Source organism: Opisthocomus hoazin, chromosome 8 (genome assembly GCF_030867145.1).
Source record: "Opisthocomus hoazin isolate bOpiHoa1 chromosome 8, bOpiHoa1.hap1, whole genome shotgun sequence".
NCBI classification, from domain to species: Eukaryota; Metazoa; Chordata; class Aves; order Opisthocomiformes; family Opisthocomidae; genus Opisthocomus; species Opisthocomus hoazin.
In genome coordinates, this window is record NC_134421.1 from 51,127,008 (window position 1) to 51,153,820 (window position 26,813).

The following is a 26,813-nucleotide window of genomic DNA, read 5'->3' on the forward strand; positions in this document are numbered from 1 at the left end:
TATTTTGGCTAGTTTTGAACAAGTAACTCATTACAAATAAGTAATTCAAGATGATGAAGGGGGTTTTGCTCATAAAAAGTTCAACTGCATTATTTAAATACATTCCATACATTTTTCTCTCCAGTGAGTGGGGAAGGAAGAAGAGGTGCTGTGGCTGCTCTCTCCCTGAGAGTGCTTAGAAATCTCTTGACTGTAATTATAAATCCAGAAAAAGGACAGAAGCATGAGGAGGTTCTCAAATTTCCAAATGTTTTACCTGAGAACTCAGGCTATTTCAATCTTCAAAGTAGGCAATAAATACGGAAACTGCAGAAGCTGTGTGTGTGGTTTGGCATTAGCAAGTAGAAAAACTTCCTGGTGATGTTTGTATTTATCACAGTGAAGAACTGATCGTCAATAAATCACTTAGGCTGATGGTGAACTTGACTTAGGCTGATGGTGAGTTTGAACCATCTTAAGAGCTGCAGCTTCAAAGGTACCTTATGGAATACCTGAAACCCAGAATAAGTGTGTGTGGAATTGCAGATGAATGTTGCTGTATTGGTGGATTGGCTGGCGCTGTTTCTTATTCAGATCATAGCCTGCATGACTGGTAGCATGCCCCATGAATGAAATTATTATAATTGTCAGAATAAAAATAATTTAACAGATCGCCTTTTTTTATAGTCAGCAGTCCGTAATGATTGGATGTACTGCATTATAAGCTGGTTAGCTCAAATACACATATTTGAAATGTAAGTAGGATTTTTTAGGGGCTCATAACTCGATATGCATTCGGATCATTTTAAACTGCATTAATACTTTACGTAAGTCTTCACATACTGCTCCTTTGGGATTTAGAAAGACAGTAATTACATGGTAAACATACACTCATTATTGGAATAACTTGTTGCAGCTTAACAGTGTCCATGCAGATTTGTCACTTCTTTCTGAGGGATTATGTGAACTTAATTTTTGGGTTCTCAGTCTGCCACCCATCACAGTCGCTAAGCTCCACTGTAGAAACAGAAGGCAGTTTGAGTAATCGGTATCGGGTAGACTGTCTCTGTTGAATAGGTGACAGGTGCTAGGGACATGCTGGCAATGCTGTCCTGGAAGTTTGTGATGGGGTTTTTATGTATTATGTAATATCTGCATTCCTCCCCACCCCCCCCAGGGTAGTCTTAAAGCAATTGCAGCTTAGCAGGTCCCTTCTGTGAATATTATCTCCGGGTCAGGATGGTGCAAATGCAGAGGCTAATAGCAAGACAGCACACAAGTGGTCAAACATCCAAAAATAGGTCAAAGAGAATAAGGAAAGAGAAACACGTAACATCTCCCTCCTTGATCCCATCCAGTGTGAGTATCTGACTGCACAAAAGCAAGCTCTCAGGGTATCTGTGCTCTTTTCTCCAAAACCTAATGTGGGGTATCTGCTATTTGTGGAAAAATATGGTGGGCCACAGAGTAAAATAGACTGCAGTTTAAAATTTTGAAAACATGGATAAGTCCTTTAACTGGACGTTGCAGGGGGGCTGCTGTATAAGTGCCGTTACAGTGAAGGCAGGCACGTACTTTTCTAGCTTGTATGCTGCGTTTCAGATTCTGGAAATAGGTTTGGCCCACATCTGGAAAGTTTGTGTGGTAGTGGCTCAGGGAGTTTATAATTTTATGTGAATTCAAGAAGCTTCATAGTATATAGTGAAACAGTAGGAATTATTTAATATAACACGTGGAATTAAGGCTGCATAATCCTTTTATTGGGTTAATGAGTTTTCCAAATTAGGAATCTATAGATTCTTACGGTAATTTTGGTGTATTTCTGACTTGAAAAAGATGGATTTGAATTTAAAACTGTGATTCAGATCTACCTCTGGATTTATCTTGCCTATCATAAAAACAAAGACAGAATGCTCTGTGTTTGTGTTTTAACATTGCCATTGCCAACAAGCTGATGAAAATCTGGATACACGTTTGGAACTTGTGTGAGGAATACTTAATTATTATTGTCAGTAAAGTATCAGCAGTTGAACCCTTCTTGTTGCTTTGTAGTTCTTGTAGAATTATTAGTGATAGCTCTCTTGAAATTTCACATTTGCTTGGGAACAAGACAGATTGAGAAAAATGCTATTGTCAGACATCCCAGGACAATGCTCATCTCAGTCTGAGAAGTGATATTTAATTACTTGCTGCCTAGACAGGCTTGTAAAACAAATTTAATTACGTGCAACAGACAAGCTGCTGACCTCCACTTAAAATCCTGTGTACACAGGGTGACCTGTGGGTCTGACCTGGGATTGAAAGGGGGGGGTAGGGATAAAAAGGCCCTAAGTTCCTCTTGCATGCCACCAAAGAGCAGCCGTGCTCTGCACAATCCCTGGGGAAGCAAACGCTTTTGCTGCCTGCCCCACAGTCATGTCAGGGAAGCCAAAAGAGAGATTTAACCAGGGTAGAGGTTCAGATGAGTCAAAGTGCTTCTGACCACAGGAATACTGTATTCAGGGCATTGGTTGAATAGATATGCTGTGCTTTATCTGCCAGTTCCTGTGTTCAGAAGCATCCCAGAATGTTAGTTGCTAGTGACTTTATTTTTGTCCTGTTGTATGAAAAGAATCCTGCTGTTGAATGGTGGTGATGAAGATGGATAGCTTATCTGCTGATGGGCTCTCGTGACAAGGAACTATATTTAGGTCTTCAGGTGTCATTGTAGGAGGGAGTGGGTTGCACATTAGTTTACCTCCATGTTACAGGATTGCATTGCAATCAATAAATATACATGCTTGCCCACACAGAGTATCTCGTAGGCACAAGCATGGTGCACTCGCTGTGGAACTGGGCTGTCAATGAGGGAAAGGTGGTTTGAAAAGTGCAAAGTAGATGTGCAATGTCTTTTGAGGGGGTTAAGAAAGTAAATACATCCTGGGAAGGTCTTTGTGTGCCGAAGTGGAATGAAAAACCTTGAAATGAATGCCACAAAATGGAAGAGTTCCCTGGGTAGTGGTCTGGGAACGGAGAGAACAGATCATGTTGCAGATGCAGGGCTAGCAGTCGAGGTTGCAAACATGCTGCAGTGCTTTTTGCCTTTGCTTTTCTCCAAAGTTCTGATTCCGGTTTCCTACATAAGGCTCTGACTCCCAGACTCGAGCAGATGCAGCTGGGCAAGCTGCAGCATTTACCCTGCCAGCAGCAGCCTTGCCCCGCCCATATTGGAAGCCGCTAGCCAGGGCTGCTGAGAGGACATCTCTGCTCCTCGGCTGCTTCGCTTCGCAGCCTGGTGTGGAAATGTGAACAGCCACCTATTGTGTTTTATGTTGCACTGTGGCACTTTGTCATAAGTGCTTGCCAACATCAATTTATACTGAATTAATATATAGACCTTATGATTTTATTTTGGCATGAAATTAGCCGGCAATACATGCCTTGCCTGAAAGATGAGCAGCTACCTGCCAGTGTCTTAGATGTTTGTCTGTTCTTGTAATTGATTGAATTCCAGGAATATGTATACAGTGAGAAAGACATACAACTCTGTAGAATTACCGTTACTACTCCTAGCATATCTATAATGCACATGTACATGCACTGGAAAGATACATATAAAGAGATACATAAGAATATACAAAGCCACAGCTTTCTTCTTATAATCCTGTATCATATATTTGTGTCCTTATATGTGTGTTTTCCACAATATAAAACTGCTTGATCAAAACTCCTTGTATATCACTACTGAAGATGGAGATGCGTATTATGGAGAAACCAAATTGAACAATAAAATACTATTCCTCCCAGGAAGGTTTGGAAACTTTATAGAACATCTGCTGCAGAGATTGCTTATTTTTACAAGGAGGCAAGAATAACTGTGGTGTTACTTACTAAGGGAAAATAACAAATCTTTTTTTCACTGAAATGAGCTTAGATGAATTTCCAGGGGGAAATAAAGCAGCAGGAATGTAGTGCTGCCATTTTTGAGAGCCAGGTATGACAGTCCGATGTTATATCTGAAAGCTCTTCTCTGTGTGTCCTGTCCTCTGTGTAATTTTGGCATGCCTTTTGTTCCTCTCTCTTTATAGTGGTTGTACTTTGGATGAGCTCTGCAGAAAAATTTGCTGTCAAGTCTAGGAAATATAATGGAACACCTTAGTTTTCCATATTGCAAAATGTTCTGAAATGCTTGCAGAGGGATCCCAGTTCGTGCATCACGTCAGCTGGAGTAATTAGGGCAAGATGCAATTGGTTCTTTATGAGCCTGAAGCCATCCCGAGAACCACGAAGGCTCATTCCTTGTTAAAGGTTGCTTTAACCCGTGGCCAGGTGGTGTCGTGGGTTTTGTTCCAACGCTTTGAGCTCTGTGACAAATGGAGTCACAAGACCCCAAGTCACTCTGCTCACAGGACTGCAGCTCAACATGTCCTTCTCTGAATCTTTAGCAAGACCAGGCACTGTTCAAGGAATGTGGTTTTGGGGTTGGATTTTTTTGCTACAGAAGGATATAAATACCATTCACAGTATGGTATGAATCAGAATCTGAAACTATTTATTTTGGCCAGTCTAATATGTTGTCATCCTCAGTCTTTCTTGTGGAAAATTTTGGCCTTTCCACGAGTTCAATTCCATGAGGAACATTGTTTCTGACTGCTGAGAAGAGCAGTAAAAATCTGCAAAGCTGTCTTCACTCGGGTTTTAGAAAGAAGTCAGTTGTAAAGTTGGTGGTTTGTGCTACATGCTTCTTGTCATTAGGTTAACAATAATTTTGCAGTTTTAAAGAATTTAAACTCTGTATTCACAGAGACACTTTAAATTTGGATGTTATGCTTCTAACATTTGTCTGCCCTCACTAAGGCAGCAAGAACTGTTGCTAGTCTTTGACGCTTATGGAAAAATGCTTTTGGAAATTGAAAGGTGCTGTGGGGTTTTTTTTGGTTGGTTTTTACTTCCACAGAGCTCAGACGGATTAATGGGGAGGTTTTTGCAGGTTGTCCATGTAGAAAATGTCCATGCACATTTAATATCTTTTCTCAGAAGCCTGCAATGATTATTTGAGGCTTTGCTTTCTTTCCTGAATACAAGTATCAGCTAAAGACCACATGTTTAGTCTCTTTGCAGCTCCTTTCACGCCTTTGACTATTGAGGCATAGAAAGGATGTGTTATAGTGGTCCAAATGCAGATTCAATATTAATGTATTTTGTCAACATTTCTGTTGTCTTCTGTGTAGGTATTTATGCTGAATATTCCATGTACGGAGTGGGAAGATATTATCTCTCCTACCTTGCAAACACAAGTTGCGTATTTTTGATTTTTCCTTAAAAAGGCAGAGGAGACTTGTTCGACGTGTCTTCCCGAAGGTGTGAATGGTCAGTTCTTTAAAAATCATTTTGTGACAGCAAGATGCATTTGTTTTTGTGCTCCCTCTGCACACATCACTAGCTCGGATAAAAACCTGACCTGAAAGGGTATGTGCCAGAACTGTGTCGCTGAAGATTGGAACCTGAATACTGGGAACAGGTTGAGGGCTTTCACAATCTGTTTTCTTTCTTTGTTCTTCTAATAAATATCAGTTTACTCTGATGTTCTTCATTACCTTTAGGTCAGCCAAAAGCTTCTTTAAATACATGATTACTAGCAAACAAAGGGCATTGTACAGATTTATAAATAAATAAATGCATGTAAATTAAAGCAGCTGAAGGTCTACACAGACATCACATATAGGATATTCTGGTATGAAATGTCTTTGTAGTAGCATTTCATTCTATTTTACGTCATGCTCAAGGCAGATTCTCCAGCAACAAGCCTGTATTTGTTACTGATTTTGTTTAATTTTCAACTTTGGACCCAAGCTGTTTAAACAGATTACTCCCTGCTTTTATCTGAGTCAACTTCCTCATGCTTTCATCAAAGCAAAAGAGATTATTTGACTTTCTGTCTCCTAACACAGCATTACAAGACACTGGTATGTTAGGTGACAGTGATGGATTCTGTATCAGGGAATGGCCACCCTGTCTGCACGTAAGTCACCTGTAATAGTTCCCTGGCAAAGGCAAAAAAATCTCATTCTTATTTATTTGGAGGCTATTAGTATTCATTGCAATAGTATTTATTCTCTAACTGAAGGTAATACATTTCAGAACTAGATTAGATGAGGGTATGTTTGAACTGGAGCAATAATGTGCAGACATAACACATTTGTATCCTGGCACTAATCCTGTACCTTAAGCAACAGTACTCTGTTTCTCTTTCCTGGGCACACAGTATTTGTGAACTGATAAATACCTGGCAATAGGAGGACACCTTCTCTTCAGGCTGATGTGCAGTGTAGTTGTGAGGATTTAATAGCAACTAGCACCGACACAAGCTCTAGGCCTATGCAAGGTTTTCTGGTGGGAGCAAAATCTCCTTTTACCTTTGGCGTCTTACTTATGAGAAAGTTAAGATGGAGGCAGTGCGTTAACTAATTTCTCATTCAGCTAAATCTATGAAAAATACTTGGAAGGCTCTGCTGGGAACATACGGAAATCTGTCTACATTTATGTTTCAGTTGTCTCTGCAGGAATGGTTGGGTTATAGGTGTAGAGTATGGGTTCCCTCAATCAGGGGAGCCGGTGATATCGATACAGACGACATCAGATACGTTGGGAATATACAACATCGTCAGTGACTGTAGTGTTGGCTGATTGCATGTGCATCTCTTTTCTGAGCTCTCTTGGGCTTTGTGCTCCAGGCTGAGTAGGTGAAGTGATAAAATCCCTTCTGTAGGTTCTGAAGGCACTTTTTCCTGGAGAGGAACCACAGATATTTTCTACCCTGGTTGAAGCTGAGGAAAGAGGACTTCAAACTGTAGCAAACGACAGCTCCCAGACAAAGTCTCAATTCACAGCTGAGCAGGCAGGAAAACCCTTCCAGGTTTTCACAAAGGAGGCACATGACTCCTTGTGAGCCTTGCAGATGCATTAACTCCTTGTTATGGCCAGGCTTTTCTTCGCACTGTTGTCCTTCTGAACAGAGAGTACTTTATCCAGAGACCTCAGTGTCGTTAGCCTGGAGAGAGCGGTGGTGCAGGTCGTCTTGGGCTGGCTGCGCTGAACCCCAGAGGCCCACCACGAAGTTGTCCTCTGAGTGTGGGTCAGGGATTCCTCACAGAGAGGGTGGCCTGGATGGGGCCCAAGGGAAGGAGGGAAGCACACAGGAGAAACAGGAGCTGCAATAAACTTGGGAATGGCGCAGGAATAAAGCATTCTCGTCGGTTTAGATGTTTCACTTTAACTGCCTAAAAAGAGCTGCTGTAAATGATCAAGGCACTTGCAGCTATTGAAGGAATGTTTCTGGTATGGCTCAAAATTGAATAATAATTGATTGTGTTTCGGTAGAAAAATCAGCATAAGGCTGAAACTGCTATACTACTAAAAGATGATGTGCCTCAGCATTTGCTTAGCTATATGTAGTCTAACATCTGGACACATTGCAGTCTTGTCTGCAGCCTACAGCAGCTCTGCATATACTTCTTTACTATAAAAATTCTGCTGCTTCATTTGTGTAGTTATTGGCACCTATGCATATACAATCACAAGTTATTTTTCACCATTATATATTTCACAGGCAAGATATGTATTAAAAAAAGTGTTAATCCTAAAATTAGAGTATCAGTCCTGATGCAGATCACAGAATCACAGAATCACAGAATAGTAGGGGTTGGAAGGGACCTCTGTGGGTCATCTAGTCCAACCCCCCCTGCCGAAGCAGGGTCACCTACAGTAGGCTGCACAGGATCTTGTCCAGGCGGGTCTTGAATATCTCCAGAGAAGGAGACTCCACAACCTCCCTGGGCAGCCTGTTCCAGTGCTCCGTCACCCTCAGAGGGAAGAAGTTCCTCCTCATGTTCAGACGGAACTTCCTGTGCCTCAGTTTGTGCCCATTGCCCCTGCTGAATTGTTTCTCTGTTCGTGGTCAATAAACAAGTTAAGAAGTAGCTAAGCTTATTGCTGGCCAAATGAGATCTGGTTAAGTTAATCGCAAGTTACTAGTGTTTATCCTCCATAGCACATCTGTTTACTGAAAGTTTTGTGTGTATACTGAGAATGGGGGAAAAAATGAACCCACAGGCTTTTTGTGTTACTGTCAAGGATTGACATATTTTTGAGGTTTTTGCTTATACCATGTAATGGTATATAAAATAGAATCATAAATGGTGATTATAATGATTTGAACAGGCTCAATCTATGATATACAGCAACCTACCTACCTTCCTTTTTTTGTAAAAAATATACCCCTAAGTCAAAGCCTTTCTCTAGCATAGGTGCCTGGGATTTTATTAAAATCTGATCTCATTAAGTACACGATCAGTATTAAAATAGTGTATCCTAAATCTCAGTCATTTAGAAATGATCAGTGCCTGAAAAGATGAAATGAGAAACTTACCAATTAGTATAAATGTCTTAGTAGAGCAGAAAGTGACTTCAAAGAACTTGGTTATGTATTTGGGGGTTTTGATATATATCTTTTCTTTTTTTCTGAAGTACTTCCAATTTGGAGACAACTTTTAAAACTTTTTTAGTGTAATATTGGAACATTTGAAGCTCCTTCATCATGTGTGTGCAAACCAAATGTAAGGGAAACATTTGAAAATATTTCAAAACAACCTGTTTACTGTTTAATGTAGAAAGGATTGAAAATGAAATGCAAAGTCTTGGTCTGCTTGTGCTCTTCTGCTGCACCACTGTTTTGTTTTATGTGCGCTGTGGGCCGGTGTTTGATGCGGCATTTCATCAAGTAACCCAACCCTTTTGGTGTGGCAAGCTGTACTATGAAAACATTATGTTTTATGTCTGCGCTTGATTGTCTCTGCTCACCTTTGCAAGACGTTTGGGCCCATCCTGAGGTCAGACAGTGTCAAACAGCATTACAGAGTCCAGTAAACCTTGAGCTCCCAACCTCCATCAAACTGGTGAGAAACTGAAGCCTCAGGTCTTGCGCAGAAGGTTCCTCCATCACGTGAGGAGCATCCCAGTCTCAGGCTGCTTTATTCCCACAGCAGATTATACTTAGGAGCAGCTGGCGTCTGCAGCTTTGAGTCCTCCTTATTTGTGCCACGCAACATCTGGCAAACAAAAAAGTTTTAATAAAAAGTAGCGTTAGAATACAGTGTCACATGCTGCATGAGGGATAGCTTGGAAAGAAAGCAAGTATTGTATCCTCCCGTGTGCAAAGTCCCCATGCTGCAGCCTGGTTTGCCTAGTAACAGATGCAGCCTGTTTTTAAATTTGGGTTATTTTGGTGTTTTTTTTTTTTTTTTTTAAACAATGTTTCCTAGTTTCCACAGAAATTTAAGTAACACTGAGGCTTGTTTGGGCAGTTCTGCAAGGGACAGTGAGTAATTCAGACTTAAACCTTTTAACGGTGCCACTGCGTATGGGTGATGTCAGTAGGATTTCTTATCACTGCCAAACGTCCTCTGTGTTTTCTGCTGGAGTGGGAGGTAAGAGAAGAGCAGGACATCAAAGCAAATGGTATATTTTTGTAACACCGCATGTATAAATATTGGTGCAGTGGTGGTAGTTTCTGTATTAAAAGCCAGCAGAAGTTTAAAAAACAAAACAAAACCCACACCTCAGAGCTGTAGGTCCAAAAATGCATGGTAAGGCAAGAAGGTGAATAAAACCTTTAAATGGTGAGGGTTGAAGTGGACGGGGGGCCATAACTACAGTCTCATGCTCTGCTGTGGGAGCAGGAGGAAGCCCAGATGTATTTTAAAAAAACATGAATGAGGAGGAAAAGGCCCTCTTCCATCTCGTGCTGTATCAAATTCCTCCCTCCTTAGCTTTTTTTAATCCTCCAGCATTTTTAGAAATTACTGTTTTACGGAAAGTGTAAATTTAATTATGTATAATGGGTATTTATAATAAACTTACACATAATTATGTAGTTTTCAAAGATAGGACAAAAGCCATTACTGAAATAAGAAAACACTTTTCTGTCACCTCTAATGATGTTTTCTACATCCCTCCGTTTCAAAATAGAAGTGAATTGGATGAGCGTGAGGAAGCTGTTCATCCTGGTTCCCAGCTGTGGATGTGTCAGTGGAGATAAATTTCACGTCCTCGAACAGTACCCTTTCCCCGAGTATCAATTTGCACACAGCTGAAGTTCCAGTTTGCCAACAACAGCGCTTTCTGAGGTGTTCCTCTGCTCCCTCCATGAGGTTTTGAGGTTTCGCAAAGTGTTTGTACAAGGAGGTTCAAGGCCCATGTGACTAAATAAAAATAGCCCCAGCTGTTGTAACTGGCAGCTTTTCTTTGCCTTCGTTTTGGAGGAGCAGAGGTCAGGGATGTACATTAATTTTCTTGGTTGGTGCGGGTTTTCAGTGCCCTTCCAGTCCTGTTTCTGTCTGCTGGCCAGCTGGGTCGTTAGCGGCTGAGGAGCGCAATTTGCCTTTCTGATCAGACTGGCCCGTGCACCTTGCGGGAACCTCCTGGAGCTGGAAAGGGGCAGCTAGAAGCCCAACTGTTGTCCTTGGGTCACTTTTTTGTTTTTATAATAGGTACCAAATCTGAGTAGGCTTTCATTTAGTTTGTAGTCTCAGGGTATATTAAATGTCGTTTCTATCGGATTTATTTGTCCCTCAGCCCAGAGAACTGGGAAGAGCACCCTGCCTCTTCCCTCAAACCATCACGTTCAAGGTTTCATGCAGAGTTTTAATGAAGCATTTTTGTGTAGGTGTGTTTTCCAGAAGGGGAAAAAAACCTAAGGGGATTTTTTGTCTTTTTTTTTTTTTTTTTTTTCTGTCACCCTGAAAGCTGTTTTTGCAGACAAACTGCTTTTGCGTTTGTAAAAGATGTGTTTATGTGAGTGCTGCATAGACCTTCTTGGTGACTTCCACAGGGTAGGACCCTCCGTGCTTTTATGTCAGGTACTGCACCTTGCAGAAGTTACCTCTGGGTTTTTGTAACACCAGTTTTCTGTTAAATAGTGGACTATGAAAAAAGTTGAAATAAAATGCCTTTGGGAACAGTAAATGACAAACTTCTCCAAACGTGGTTTATGAGAGCCTTGCAGCCCAATCTCCTAAAAGACGCACCTGCAATCTGGCTTTATAGCTGGTACACAACTAGTTGGCAGACAAAAACCTTGCTAGGATTTCAATTTACAACCTATGATGCATAGGGTTCTTTCTTCCTTGTAATGCTTTAAGCTGAAACTGAATTTTAAATTAACTTGACACTGTGCTGTTTTCAAGTCAGATAAATAACCCATGTTCCTTTTCCCTCCGTTCGTAATATATTTGATATCTTACTATGAAAGTATTTCCTGAATTGATATTAATATTATACATTTGCCTGTCCTTACTTCCCTTAGGAAAAAAAAAATGAAACATAACTGTGTAGCTATAAGAAGTGTTGTTTGCACTTTGACAGTGATGCAGTTTTGTAGTTTAGGGATTTTCCAGTTTTATTTCAGTTGCTAACTGTAAAAACTTGTGGTTTATTTCTGTGTTTTTTCATGTAACTTTAATCAAACAGTGGCCTTCAGAGTTACGTTCTTTGAGCTACCATGCTTGTAGATAACTTCCATTTGCTTTAATACGTCAGTACCCCATTTACACCTTCCCAGTGTTAATGAATCAACCTCTCAAGTCCCCAAACTATCATAGTTTGGGGGTTTGGGGTGCTTTTTTATATATTTTTGAGCGTTTGCAGTTTTTTAAGCTGTTAGACCCACACTGTACAGGTATTAAGTCCTTGTATAACACACCAGGTAGTTACAAATGTGGACAGTGGTGTCCTGATCTGACACCTGATAACGTAGATCTTTTTTGCACTTGGTAGATGACACCACTGGGAAGAATATTATAAAAGAGCTGTCTTTAAAAAAAAAAAAAAAGGATTTTTCCTAAGTATTTTTAAAGAAAAGAAAGTAAATACCCACATTTCTGTTTGTATAGTAGAAGGGAAGACTTTTACAGCAGAATTGTTTCGTGGCTTTTTTTTTTCTTAATTCTCACAGTCCTAAGTGAACAAAACTTTCTCAAAAAACTGTATCTGGAAGAGCTTATGCTGAAGGACGTAGAGTAGCATTGTTTACAATGTTGCCATGCTGGGCAAAATGTACTACTGTTCCTGGGAAAAAATGTGTCCTTATGTGTAACTTGAAAAAAGGTATCAGAGTACATCCCTCCTTTCTCCCCCAGGAAGGTGTTCTCCAAACATTTTGTTCCATCCAGCTTCCTGCAGGGCAGTAGCATTCCAGAAAGAGTTTCACCAGCCCTGAGGCTTTAACAGTGGTCAGGACAGGCAGAAGGAAAAATTACCACACGCTTGCCCTTGTAGGGAATTAGGGCTGGAATTGTAACCAGGGGGCTGGGGAGTGTATTAGAGACCACTGCTTTCCTTGCCCGCTCTTTCCCTACTCCTTTGCTAGCCCATACTAGTATGACCCGAGAGCCTGACTCTGTTTTCATTACCAAGCACAATGAAGAAATATTTGGAATATTTCATTTCTGCAAGTGTATTAATGAAGGAGGAAGAGAACCCTGTACCTTACACAGGACAAGAAGTTATGCTGACCCGCCTGACTCAGCCAGAAATTCTCTTAGGCAAAGGAATGCCCCATGAAATTGGAAAGTTTTCCTTCGGTCTAATGAGAGTGAAATACCAGAGCCTTAGTTCAGTTGCTTTTCGCTGTCTTATGGTCCCGTCATCATCTCTTCTCTCCTCTCCCTTTCCCCCACTTGCTCCCCCGAGGTATTCAAATTGAAAAGCTTTCTTTCAAAGGTATTTACACAAAGGCGGCCTCCGGCAGCAGACGAGATTTCTTCTGATTGAAAGCATCTTAGTGTGCTCTGATCTTTCCCCCAAACTTAGCTAAACATGCAGAAAAGGGACTCTCGCTCAGTACCCTTTGCAGTGGCGCGGGTCCTTTTGGTGGACGTTGCCGTTGCATGTTCGAGGGGCGTGCGTATGTAGGCATATTTGTTCGAGTCTCGGCCGGAATATATGCCAAAGAGATTAGACTTCATCTTTCCTCCTGGAGAGAAGAGAGCCTAAATGGTTTTATCATGGAGTTTTCATTCACTCTGTCATTTCTGCCTTCTTCATAGTTCATTGCTAGACTTCTAATTTTTCCTGACAGCAGCACACACCCCTGCAGCTGGCCCTGCATAATGATTCCCCCCTCCTAAACTGACACAAGAGCCGGCGCATAAATCTCCTGCTGTCAGGGTGCCTCCTTGAGCGGAGTCTGCCCCTCTCCCCCCTGGAAAAAGATCTGTCCCCTCCACAGCACTCTCATTTACCCCCTACTGGCTTTGCCTGCTGAGCCAAGATGCTGCCCATGACCATTATGCTGCCTATGCTAAGCATCAGGAAATGGTTCTTTTCTCACAAAAATACAACCATTTTTTTTTTCTTCTCCTAATGACAATTATTATTGGAAATTGGAGCACCTTTGGCAATTATATTTGACGCAAACATTATACCGTACAGCAGGCAGCTCCTGTGAAAAGCAGGACCTGACTGATGGCTTGGATTAGGAGCTGAGGATGGGAAGGACTGTCACATACAAGAATTTTGACTGAAATGCAGCTCTTTAGGAGGTCTGAAGTTAGAGATCCCCACGTTCTCTGAGGCCCTGTATTAATTCGAAGTTATTGCTTCGAACCATCAGGTAAAGGCAGCGCTGTCAAATCCAGGGCTGGACGCACCCAGCGCATTGGCAGTTTATAAATGGGACGGGACTTGTACAAAGTGTTGTTTGAAAATCTCTCTTCCTCAGCCTTCCATCCTCACTTGTAGCAGTGGCATTGGACAGCTGGCTGAAAATCAGCGCAGGAGTAGTTGAAAAGGCAGCAACCTCTGTTCCTGTCCTGAAGATGAAAGCGGGCACAGGATGAACCTGCAGTGTACAGGAAGAGCTTCATCATCCTTTACCAGCAGCAAAGGGATAGGTAAAGGTCAGCCTCTCTGCCTAGAGTCTCTTCCACAAAATGCTAGTTTTCTCAAATAGGTGTTTGGCGTTAGCGATGTGCTGATAGTCTGATATTCATAGCTGCTCTGAGAATCAAATTATGTTTTTCTTCAGCTACAAGTATTTGGCTGTTTTCTCTGCTGCTGTCCTTATGATGATTCATATTGCAGTTATTTTAAAGAGGCGGATAAACTATAATTGTTTATATACAAACAGAATATGGCATTGGCTGCCAGAAACCAAGCTTGCTAATATTTGGCTTGCTAGGTTGCCTTGTCGTTTCATGTTTTGGCTATCAGAGAGAGTAAGCTTAAGATTAATTAAAAAGAGCTAGTGGTATTTTCTCCTCTGTAAATGCTGGCAATTGATTATAAAATGTCAGAGGTGTTAGCAGTGTCAGCGACCTTCATCTAGCCAGCCGGAATAATAGGCAAGACTTGCTTTAGGACACACTGTGGTCGCTGACAGGTTTTGTTGCATCTGCAGCCAACTCTGTGTCATTAACAAGGAAAAGAGAGTAGATGGGGGAGAGCGGATTGTAAATGTTACAGCGCTCATTCCACTAAATTTACTTGAAAAATGATCATTTTTTGTGCCCAGTGCCATTTTGTACTCTTCATGATCTTCTAATTAAGCCTGGAGAATTGTGTATCCAGGCTTTCATCTGAGCAGTATCGACTGTTCTTCTTCCAGAGAAGCAAAGAAAACTTCCCCTCTCTGCTGCTGGGGGCTGACTTGTGAACAGATTTCTCTTCTGTGCCTTGGTTGCTATACATTTTTAGGAATCCCACTCCCATGACTTCAGAACTACAGAACTGCATCCCTGCAGCAGACCTGCCTGCCAGCTGCGTGTCGTGTACCACTATTCCCGGGATGCTAAAATTTGACTTTGCATCTCAACTGCTCCCACTTAATATAATGAGCTTTGAAGCAAACCGTGGGATGTTGAAGAAAAAGTCTTCCATGTCTAACAACAGTTTCTTTAGACTCTGTTTGAGGCTAAAGGTCAGCTTTAAAACTAGTGATGGTGTTTATTTCTTTGAATTTATTTTATTAGAATAAAGGTGTAAGTGCGCTGTGATTCCTGAAAAAAGAAGGAAGACAGAATGTGTATCCCCTTGCTTGGTAGACCCATGTAAGTGGTTTTCTGAGGGGATTACCCTTTTCTTGCCTCGGAGTTCCCGTGCAGCCATAGCAGTGACGGAGTTTGATGGCCAGCATGCCCGTTGCGATTAAGAGAAGTTATCTGAAGTCGTTGGTGGAGGGGGAAGGGAGAGGGGGGCAGGGATGACAGGAGCACTAGAATTTGAAAAGCAACAGAAATAAGCCTCTGTTGAACTTGAGGACTTTTCAGTCCCAAGTGGCATTCCTTTGCCTTAATGATGGAAAAAGTGTGCTTATTTTTTATTTTAATATCTTGTCTTTATGATGTTTTAGGACTGGAACTCTTGCGCTTTATTCCCTGGATATCTCATCTGTTAAATAATGGTTCTGTTCCTCTCCAGTGAGATGAAGTACACAGTGAAATAGGAAAAGATCTTTCTGCATTGCACAAGGTTTTCTTGGGTTTAGTATTAATCAAGATACACACATACCCTTAAGGATTTGGGGGGTGGGGGGGAAATCATGATGAAGTTTGTCTTCTGAGAGTCTCTTTGGAAAGTCAGCTTTATACTGCTCAGTAAACCTGCCAGCCAGCTAAGTGTTTCGGCTCGTGGAAGTGATGGAGGCAGGCGGAGCTTGGGGCTGGGAGCTGGCTGTGTGATGCTCCACGAGGGATGCGGGCTGGTGCCCTTGTGCCTTGGCAGAGGGAGGAGGCAGCAGCGTTACTGGGAGGACCGTGCTGGCAGGGAGAGGTGTGGAGCATGCGGGGGATCCCGCTGCCTTCGCTGGGCACGGGTCTGACAGCTGCATGTCACACGACAGCTCAGGCTGGCTTTAAGAACGGTGTCTTGACTTCAAAATCGCAGGTGGAAAATGTGTAAAGCTGGCGGTTCTTCTACAGTAAACACCAACACTGTTTTTTTTCCCCCAAGCCCACCCTTAGCATTACCTAACGGAGGACTTAGGATACATTCTCTTATTTTTCTTACTAGGTTAGTGTTACCTAAGGGTGTTAAACCCTTTCAGTTTGTGACACATGAAAAGATACTTCAGCTAATTTAAGATTAAAAATACCTTTTAAAGAGTTTTTGTATGTAAAATGCTTATAGAGCTGAGCTATTGAAAGACTCCATGTTGGAGAAGATGGGTACAATAGAAACGGTGGTAAACGTGAAAAAAGATGGGCTGGTGTGTCTGAGAGGTACAAACCAGGCTTGGTTCCCTTTAGAACAAATAATAGGATAACTTGGGTTGGAAGGGACCACCGGAGGTCACGTAGTCCAGCACCCTGCTCAGATCAGGGCCAGTGAGATCAGGTAGCTTGGAACTTATAAAGTATTTAGTGGTCTACTCTTAACATAGCTCAAAACTTAAGTATATGGTTATGAGTTTCTTGGGATTTCTGAAAGGGGAAAAATGGAATAGTAATATGTCTCCTTTGTCTTCACCTTTCAGAAGAAATAACAGAAGAGAGAGGTTGAGGAAAGAAGTTCTTTACTATGCATTTCCTTTATTTTTAGATGGAAATAAAAATTTCATCAGGCTAAACCTTACTTTCCATACTCAATTATTCCCTAGAAAGTTGAAATAAGTATAGATGTAGTCTTTTCGAGAATATGCCCCTAGAAGTTAATTTCTGAAGCAGCGGGAAACTGCAAGGTGACATTGCTTTTGAAAATTGAGCCTTAATAAAGGGCTTAATTTAGACATCCATCCTTGAAAATGGATGGTGACCTATGTAAGGGTTGGGAGGGAAAGGGGAAAAAAGGAGATGCAAGAGAATGATAGTAGATGAAAGTACAAGGTAATTTAAGTCCTTGGTTAGTGCCCCTGTTTGCAATTAGCATTGGTTGATTTGGTCACCCAACCATTGGCAGCTCAAATTCTTACCATAAAGTGTTCTTGCCGTAGATTGAGTTTGAGTAAGTTTGTTATGGGCCTACTGTTATCTTCTGGAAAAATGGCCCCTCAGGCAGAGTTAGGATGCTCTGTAAATAGCTTTCTAATGCTTTGCGTGTCCCCAGGATGTCTAAGTTGAGAGAGAGCCTGCAGTAGAGAGAAGCAGAGAACTGTGCTTATCAGCAATGGCAGCTGTAAGGAGTTTCCCCTTCTATAAGGCCATGTTGACTCTCCGGCAGTCAGACGGCGTAAACATCAATCACTGGGTCTTGAATGTTGCGTCGCTCCTGCGCTGAGGGAGCTGAGCACCTTGTTCTGTTGTTCCAGGTGAGAAGAGCGAGAGGGGCAGCCCAGGGCTCAGTTCTGGGGCTCGCCTGGTACCCACTGGAGCACAGCTGAACAAGACTGAACGCTGAAGTCACCTCGTCTCCTCCTGAAGTCCCAGCAGAAGTGGAGTCCTCTCTCCCATGCCGTGGTGTGCACGCAGACTTCTCATGTGCATTTTTTCTTTTCAGGTAAGCTCACTTTTTATTCTTTTTAATACATTGGAGTTTTCTACATGGGAAATTGTATTCTATTTTTCTAGACAAAATTGTTGCTATTTGTCAAGACTTTCGGACCTTGCTGGAGCATATAATAAATGTTAATTAGTGCTAATGGAGATTAAACTTCTAGGAACCAATCTTGCAAGAGGCATTAGAAATTAGCAAAGGAAAAAAAAAAAAGAAAGAGCAGCTTGGCAGAGGTTCCGTATTCATAAACCTATTTATAGATGGTGTGCTGGGTAGAAGAGCAGGTTTGTGCCTCTGCCAGCAAGATGCTCCAGCCTACTGCTGTGCTAGTGCTTGCCCTAATTTTGCACTTACGTTCTGAGTCTCCCAGGGGGATGCTGAGCAGATGTGTGATTGACCTGAGTCTCGAAGGTGCGTGGTTTTGACTGCGTCTCTGAGGATGATCGGAGAGATTCAATCAACTTCTTTTCCAGGACCTGTTCACGTTGATTAGCTTGACAGGTCTCTCCGAAACCAGCTTGTGAAACCTTCTTCCAACTAAGAATTTTCTTTATCCTCAAGTGGTCAAAGAGACCCGAGGTGAAGATTGACAGAGGGGTTGCACAAACATGGCTCTCGGTCTGTTCCTTAGCTGCAAAGTGGTTTAAAACCGTTTTGGCAGCTTGCTTGGTGCTGCGACGCTCCTGGAAGCGCTGCTGTCAGGAGCCCTGGTTCCAGCCTGGCGTGAGCCTGGGAGGGAAGGCGAGGGATTTTGCTGGGACCGCCTGTGCCACCTTCATCTCAGTTACGGGTAATAATTGTCTGTAGACAGTACTTTTCGGAAAATAGTACTTAGCCTTTCCAGCAAGAGAAACCTGTGTCTCCTGCCCGACACCAAAGACACATGGAATAGGAGAGGAAAATAAAATTTACAAATAGCCAAGTTAAGAAAGCAAGTGTATTCTAGTGTTTAGCTTGTAGCTGGCTGCATGCCAATTTGGAAGGGGTTTTGTTTTGGGTTTTTTGGGTTTGGTTTTTTTCTGGATGCTTCTGCACATAAAGTTTTACTTCCCCTTAAAAACTAAGGGGAAAGGGAGGGTTCAAAATACGATTTTATGTGCATGTGAGCTGTGGAATGAATAAAAGTGAAGACAGCTGATCTAAAAGAAAGAAGTACATTCTGCCTTCACATGTTCATTTATGTTCCTCAAATCATGATTTTTTGAAATGTAGGAAAAAGCGTGAAAATAGCCACTATTTAAGCTTATTTAGAAATACTCATCTTCCCTGATGTGTATCACTAGTGAACAAAGGTGGGTCCTGTGGGGGATGCAAACGTAAGGGTGGACTCACTGAAAGCAAGTAATAGCAGAGTAATTTTGCTGTGGAACTTTAAACCAATTATGCGAATAACAGAGGATATGGTCTGAAAGTAGCCAGAAGTGGTTTTTTGTGGGTATAGCTAACAGGGTTTTAGAAAGCCTCTGCCTGGCCAGGGTGAGGGCTCCCACAGCTGAGACGGTGCGAGTGCTCGTGTGTTTGGCTGTGCATCATCACCTCGCTGCAAGTCGGCCTTTCTCGACCTGCCTCTCCAGTGGTAAATCTTCCAAAAAATGCACAAGGGTGTGTCTGATAGTAACCAGTGCTTCGGCTTATTTCTACATCTGATTGGAAAGTCTAATGTTCAAAAGGTGCTTGATTAAACGTTTTGATAAGTTGCATTAAACTTCATCAAACTTCTATTGAAATTACTGCAGATTTCACATTACTGGACTGATTCAAGGTATTATTTCAAGAGGCCATCACTGATCTAGTTGTTTCTTGAGCTTTGTTTCTTTGAAAGGAAGATTAGCATCCTTGTGCTTTTTAATAAAATGAGCCAAGTACTAAAAATCCACTGTCAGCAGTTTGGCTTGAACACCAGAGTATGTGGTTCATTACTCTACAGAACACGGAGGATATTAAATGTGGATATTAATTTTGTTCATTCCTCCTTCACAAAGAAAATAGAAAATGCTCATACAAGAGGGAGCAATAGTTTATGGGTTTCTTCAGCATTTTCTTTCGTAGTATGCAATTACGAACTTTGAGGCATAGTGGATATGAAGTGTTTCCTGGTGTTAGCCATGAGTAAATAAGTATAAATCAGGTTGGTTGGGTTTTGGGTTTTTTTTTTTTTTTTTTTGATGACTGTTGAAGTACCTACAAGGTAGTGCTTAAAAAGAGAAACAAAAACTGAGAGCTCTACTAAACTTTCTTTTCTTTCTGGAAGCTTTCCTCAGATTTCATTAATCTTCAAAGTTTTCCCTCTAAATGGGTGGCCAGCACAAGCACTTCTGCAAATTCATTTCGTGTGAAGATTTTCGTCTCTGTAAAGTTGTTCAAGTAAGTGTGGCTGCAAATCTGATTCACTTGTGTGGCAATGAACTTCACATGTAAATTGAGATTCTAATAAGTCCACATTGTGCTAGAAGGTGCTAATGGCTGCCATCAATCAGAGAGCTGGTAAAAGTTGTTCTCTCCCTCTCCCCCAGACTAAATGAGACAGCAATTAAATGCCCTTTTGTTGAGTGATAGCTGAGACAATGGAAATCAATGTCCAAAGCACAAACCAGAATGGCAAGTCTTAAGTATAAGCTAAGACATGTGTCCCAAGGGATTGGCATGTTGATTTGCTTACAGCTGAGAGGGTCTATGAAAGGAGTAACTGGGAGTGCAGGCAGCAGGAGAAGCTGTAATGCTCCTTAGAGCCAAGCCAGGAAGGAATATTTGCTGGGAAGACTTCTCAGTGGTGCCATGCTGCCATGTTCTTGCCTCTGTGCAACCCAGGATCAGCTGGTAGTACAAATTTGATCTGGAACAGGCCCTGGCATAAGGTCGTGATCAGAAAGTGTGATACCAAGTTTGTTTGTGGTGTGTTTTAATGTTGGCTGCTTGAGAACAGGCAATATCTGATCTGGTATGAAGCCTACTGATATAAACTTAGCCTTTCTGCTTTGCTGAAAGTGCTTCAGCTGGCAGGGGGAGTTTGTACTCGGTCAGTGCTGTTGTTGCAGTGGTTTACATCCCTAGAACAGGATTTGCGGCCTTGTCAAGCCCCATTCTGAGAACAAAATCGTCGCACACACCCCCGACCCCACCCCAGTGCCATCACTTTGTTCCCAGTGCTTACAGGTGCAAGACTTACTCTTGTACTTCTAAATAAAAGTGCACTGTAAAACAGCCCAGTTTGCTCATCCATTTCTTGTAGATGAAAACAAGCTCTTGAGACCCTTAGCACTGGTTAACAATTTTGTCCAAAGAACGTGAAGTCACTTATGTTGGCTGAATGTCTTTGACTTCTTCACTCCGGACCTGCTCCAAAGGTCGATGTATCAACGGGATGCTTCCTTTTGACTCCAGCTCACAGTTCTGCCTTAGCTTCCTTGCCTTGCTGAAAGGGCCTTAAGTTACTTGAGTGCACAGGGCTGCATTGTCTCTAGTCTGTGTGGGTTTTTTGTTTTTGTTGGAAGAGGGTTTTTTCTGCTGTTGTGCAAAACTGTAAATGCATTGAGAACAGCAAGCTATTCCATTTACTAATGGCAAGGCGCACTGCTGTCATGCAGCTCGTGTGCTGTTGGCAGAGGCTAGGGCTGACGATGCTTTGCAGCAGCTCAGCAGAACAGAGAGAAAGTCTTCTGCAAGCTTAAGGCTCGAAAGAAATCTTACAGTAAGAAATTATTTTTGTGCCTGAAAAGTATTGCCCACAGATGACTAATCATCTGAAGTAATACTAGAATTTGACTAAAAGAAAATATATCTGGTTAGAGAGTTCTGTACTGAATTTGTTCTGTGGAGTGCTGTATCTGCCACAGCTCTTTTGAGGGCTTGAACAAAGAAAAACAAAGCTACCTTTTTTAAGAGGTCCACAGAAATCAGCAGGCATTAGGAATGGACTGATGCAAAACCTACTAGTTGGTGTTCCATGTCCTTATGGCTTGGGAATAAGACTCTGTCTTTTCCTTGTGTCCCCATCAAGGAGACACAGGAGACACTCTCTTTTCAAACTCGTTCCACTACACTCGCGTTTAGTCTTTGGTTTTATAGTATTGACAATTACTGTGAATGGCACAGTTCGCGATCCCGTTCTCTTCATATCAATCCAGGTGTTCACCTCTGATGTTAACTCTGGTTCTAGCCTTGATTTGCACCTCACTTCTACATCAGGTTCTCTAGTGTAGTAAAGCAGAGACCCAAGGAACCAGGAGGGACTCTGTGTGAGTGCAGCAATACACTGCCGTGTTACCAGCATCAGTATAATACTTTGAACCTTTCAATGAAGACCTTGGATTATTAATGTGATCTTTGCTATTACCAGTACTGATACCTTTTCTTATATGTTAAAGCATTCTTATCAATAAATATATAATAAAAAATTCTACAATGTGACCAAGATGATTATAGGCATAGTGAGTGCAAAAGCTATTTGTACTGGTTTATATTTAATTATTCTGTGTCTAATTTTGCATAATCACAGATTAGGTTTTTGTAAGCATTTACTTCTATATTGCAAGCCTTCAGCAGTCCAAGAAAGCAGAGCCATGGACTGCTATTTGATGTGTCCATTACCTCCTGAAAATGCCTTGGAATACAATGGGGTAGCATGCAGACTTCAGAGCTGTCGTGACAGGTATTAAGAATGTGTCAAATCCCAGTGATGACTGATAACATATCTGTCATTTGTGATGGGATTATTAGGAAGAGGAAAGCCACTAGGAGAAAGATACTCTAGGAAAAAGAAAGGGGGGAGGGGAAGACAGGAGGAGAGAGGATTTACTGTTCTTTGGAGCTGCCTGGTTTAATTAGGCCTTGTCTAGTCCATAAACAAATCTATTAACTTTCTGAATGCTTTGGCAGCTTACGCACTTCAACGTTGCAGCAGTAATTCCATGGAATTTGGGTCTCTTTTTGGTGGGTAGTTGCACTGTAGATATTGTGGCTGTGATGAAGGTTATTGACCAGTACAAGAAAACAGCTAGTGCAGTAGTACTATATATTTTTATTTAGTTTTCTCATTGAGTTTAACAGAATACTATGGAGGAAAGAATTCAGTGGGCACAGAAGACGTTTTCTGCATGGAAACTCTTTATAGAACTGAGGAAGGAGAACAGTCTGCCAGTGGCATTTGATTTACATCTTTCGTTAGCAAAAGGACGTGAAGGATTGCTTTTTTTATTGTGGATGTGTGTCTTGCGCGAGTGTGGAAAGAAGGCTGAGCTTGATTTCACTTGTGAAATTAGATTCTGCTGAATGAGTCCATGCCTAGTACCCAAACTGATGATTTTCAGGTGTTTTAGGCTGAGACATAATCACATCAAAGGTCTAAAAGCAGTTAAATATTAAGACAAAAGAAGCATCTTACTCAGCTGCCTGCTGGTACTCGGGCAGTGCCAGGACAGCGGAGGTGACCAGCATGCTGCTTGCTGTCAGCATCTTTGGTGCAGGAGTATCCCCAGGAGGGGTAGAACTAGCGTAGTGATCTCATACAGCCCTCTGCACGCAGAGCTCAGTTTGGGGGGGGCACATTAGATGTCAGGAGAGAGGGAGACTTGAAGTTCAGTGGGCTGAGACAACTATTCCTAGCTGTCACATGCTCCCTTAAATCCCCTTTCAGCAGGAGTCAGTAGGATAGCTTTTGAACAGAGACTCATAACTGCTGCCCAGATTGTCTCTCTGTCCCTTCTGCCAATTTATCTGTTGGCTTTGCATGATAAAGGACCTGGTCTTTATCTCTGCCCCTTCCAGGCACAGCCAAGGTGCTTATCAGTTCTCTCAGGGCCCGAAGTCCATCAGGGAAGCAAAGGTGATGGAGGCCAGCCCGGTGCCCACGTGTACCACTGGACTGTCACTGTAGGGCAGCTGCTGTGTCGGATGTGTTCGGCCAGGGTGGCTGCCAGCTTGGGTGCCACATCTGGTGGTCGTCCATGCTGGTGGATGGCTCAGAGAGGAGCAGCTGCTCTGAAGGTAAGCAGGAGACTGAGGGACGGTTGCAGGTTTGGGAAGCAGAAATGGAGAGCAGAGAGAAGACCTGTGAGAATTCAAAGCTGCGGCTGTTGTGGTGCAGAGTGACCAGTGTTTGGTTGATGTTCACACGGTGGGCGAGAAGGATGCGGCGGCTGCGACAGGGATAGCAGCAGAATGCCTCCTGTGCACAACAGGGAAGAGCCCGCACCATGGCTGCTGCATGCTGGTGGGCTCACGCCCTTGCTTACCTCATGGAAATTGGCTCACCTGCCTCTGGAAAGACCTTTTTTTTTGTGTGTGTGTCTCTAAATGCCTGTTTACCCCACCCACAGACGCTGGCTGAGCAAAGACCAAAAAGCAACCTGAAGCAAGGACACTGGGTTTTAGATGTGAGGTGTTGCAGCTTAATTAATTTCCCAAGGTAGTTCTCTGGAGGGCCTGGTGGCAACCGTCCCAAAACATCCAGTGGTTGGGGCACCTCAACCGAAAGCTCATTTAGCTTTAGAGTTGTTAAAAGAGCCGGATTATTTTTTTTTTTCTCCAGAAGCTGAACTCGGCATTTGTTCAGAGTAACATGAACTGTGCATCCAGAAATCATTAATCATACTGTAAAATCTTGGCTTCAACTTTCCCCCTTATACGTAGGAGATTACCATCCGGGTTGTTACCATTGTGTCTTGCCGGCTGGCAGTACCTCAGTTCACAGATTAAATACGGTTTTCTAAAGAGGAAAGGCTGCAGCGAAGAGCCTTCCTCCACTGGTCACAGGTTTGCTTTTGTCCCCAGGTGGATGCGCCGCAGATGTGCATGTATATTGATGATGGGCAGCCCGCGGTGTGTGACTTTGCTCTTTGGTGACTGCCCCTTTGGGAGCAGATGCCAGTGCAAATGGGGACTGCTGGCAGCATTCACAGCCTACTTTGTTTCTTTTTTCCCAGTGCTCTCATTGTCTTTCATTAACTCCCATATTTAATAGATTTATGGGGTGGATGGGTTTTCTGTCCCAAGAAAGGGCTATAGAACGGTGAACGTGAGCTTGGAGTACTTCTCTGAGGGAAGCTATTCCTTCCCTGTACTCTCTCTTCCTTCTCCAATTCACTAGATTTTGTCAGTTTGAAAGAAGAAACAGGAATATTTCTCTGGGAGGTATTGCAGAAGTTGACTAGAGACTCAGATACGTATTTTCTTCAATTTTCTGTTCTTGAGGTGTCATGAGATAACACAGAAAATCATGATGTTGAGGGGGAGTCACCTCTGAAGATCATTGAATTTTTAATGAAGTTCCTTTTAGTGTCCAAGATCAACACTGCCTTGCACGGTCTCAGTGCTGTTTTACACGTGCTCACACTTTGCTGCAGTCGAGTTCTTGATTTGTATTTTTTATTTAGTGGTAGGATTAGAAGCATCTTTTGAAAACAAAATCAAACCACCACTACCATCCAATTTAAATACACAAGCATAACCGTAACCTGAAAAAAAAACCCTTTGTAAGTTTACCTCTTGAGTTCATCACATATTGGAATGAAAACTGATTTCCATGTTTGTTTGGACAAATCAGAAAATTTCCAAAAATTAAGAAATCAGCAGTGGTGGTGGTTGCTGTTTGGAGGAGGGAAGCTGGACAGCAAAATATTGCGAAACGACTTTTTGCTGATAACAAACAAAGCCCAATGGGAGATTTCTGTTTTGAAAATATGTAACTGTTGACATGAGGATGTTTGTTTGAATATTTTTAGTGCTGATAAAGGAACACAACGTTCATTGGAGTTTTGGTAATCTTGAATGAAAACACATGCTAAGCTCTTTGTTAAGCTCCGGTTGCTCTGCTCTGGATGGTAGCAGTACACTATGTGTAGGAAAGGTTTTTCTCTGCTAACAGTTTCCTCTATTGTTTCCACCTCTAAGCCTTTTATACTGTATTTAGAGGAGAGGGAATGAGAGAGAGAGAGGGAGGTTTGGTCACCAGGAGAACAGTGTGCTACACAAGTGTCTCTGATAAGACATTTAAGGTGGTGTTTGCAAGTTGAAAGGTTGCAGCTAAGCCTACGGTAAAGCTAAAAAATTTGTACTCATTTTAATCGTGATGTAAAACATCAGTATTATCATATGAAAAGCACCAGTGATGCCTTGACTTGCTTGATAAAATAAGAATCTGTTCGTGGTAATGACCATTAACTCACTGACAGGATGATAAAGAGATTACAGGGTTCAGCTTCCCACTTCTAAAGAATTGGTTGGTGCACGTGTTATTCTGCTAGTCGCATCTCAGTGTATGTTGTGGAACAGTCATGGAAAACATTTTTAATATTTTTAATGCGCTACCTGACAGCGTGATCTCTACAGTATACAATTTTCTGTTCCTCTGACCTCTTACACACCAATTGTATTGGGAAAACATTAATTAAGAGGGAACAATGTATTTATTGTGACTTGAAGTTGCTTTTGTCACGGTTTCTATTGTTCAGGTTCCCGAATAGTAATGAAAGAGCCTGCTTAAAGATGCTCTCCAAGCGCCCTGTTTAAGGGTGGCTCTTTGTTCCTAACTGCCAAAAAGTAGCAGCAAACTATAAAAGGAAAAATTCCCTTATTTGCAATTTCAGTCCATTGAATCTTGATGCAAAACAGTTTATGTTAATTTACTTCCAGTTTTAGCTTAGTTTAGTTTTACACTTGGTCATGGGCCACCAGTGTGTTTTGCTCGTCTTTAAACGGACTATGCATCCCTTGGTAACACCTTCAAAAGACCATGATTTTTGGAGTGATGCAAAGAAAGGTGGAAATTCAGTGGGAGTCTCGTTTGTACGCTAACCTGGGATTTTTAAATTATTTTTTCTTTTTGCTGGTACAGTACAATGGCAAAGAATACCCCAGCACCCTGAACGGAGACCAGTGTCTGGAGAAGTTGTAGTGCTGGTAGTGGGCATCACCTGAAGATCATGAGGCAGATGGAACAGTTAGGAGACTGAGCATAAGACTTTGAGTTCAGAGTCCAGAAAGTCATATCCTTCTGAAAAGGCTTAGAGCCCCGCTGCTTCTTATTTGCCTCATGTTGTAATTTGGCTTGACAAAACTGATTCTGTCTCCTCGTAAGCCCTGCCGCTCTTATGGCATGTTACATGGTATGACATACAGCATCTTCAAATGCAAGACAAATCAATTCTCTTTTCTGTCCCAAAAACAAACAAAAAAAAGTTTTGTGTTAGCCAATATAGTTGCCAGAAAGTTGCGCTCGGTCAAGCCCTACCCAGCAGAAATGTTACTGAAGTGCTCTATTAAATTCTCACCCATCCTGTTCCTACCTTCTTACTGTTTCTGCCTTTCTGTTATAAAGTGTTGTCTTCTGATGTGTCAGACTGATCGATTATGTCTCATGCAGAAAGGTAGTTTGC

General features: G+C 42.1%; 1 protein-coding gene across 7 annotated transcripts in view; it reads left to right on the plus strand.

Annotated features, from left to right (window-relative positions):
• PLXNB2 (plexin B2) overlaps nucleotides 1-26,813 on the plus strand; it is a 266,904-nt gene that overhangs the window by 63,340 nt on the left and 176,751 nt on the right. For all 7 annotated transcript variants that reach the window (XM_075429278.1, XM_075429273.1, XM_075429274.1 and 4 more), the window contains one exon: nucleotides 17,258-17,445. The gene's annotated coding sequence lies outside the window, so the exon portion shown is untranslated. The remainder of the gene's footprint in view (nucleotides 1-17,257; nucleotides 17,446-26,813) is intronic.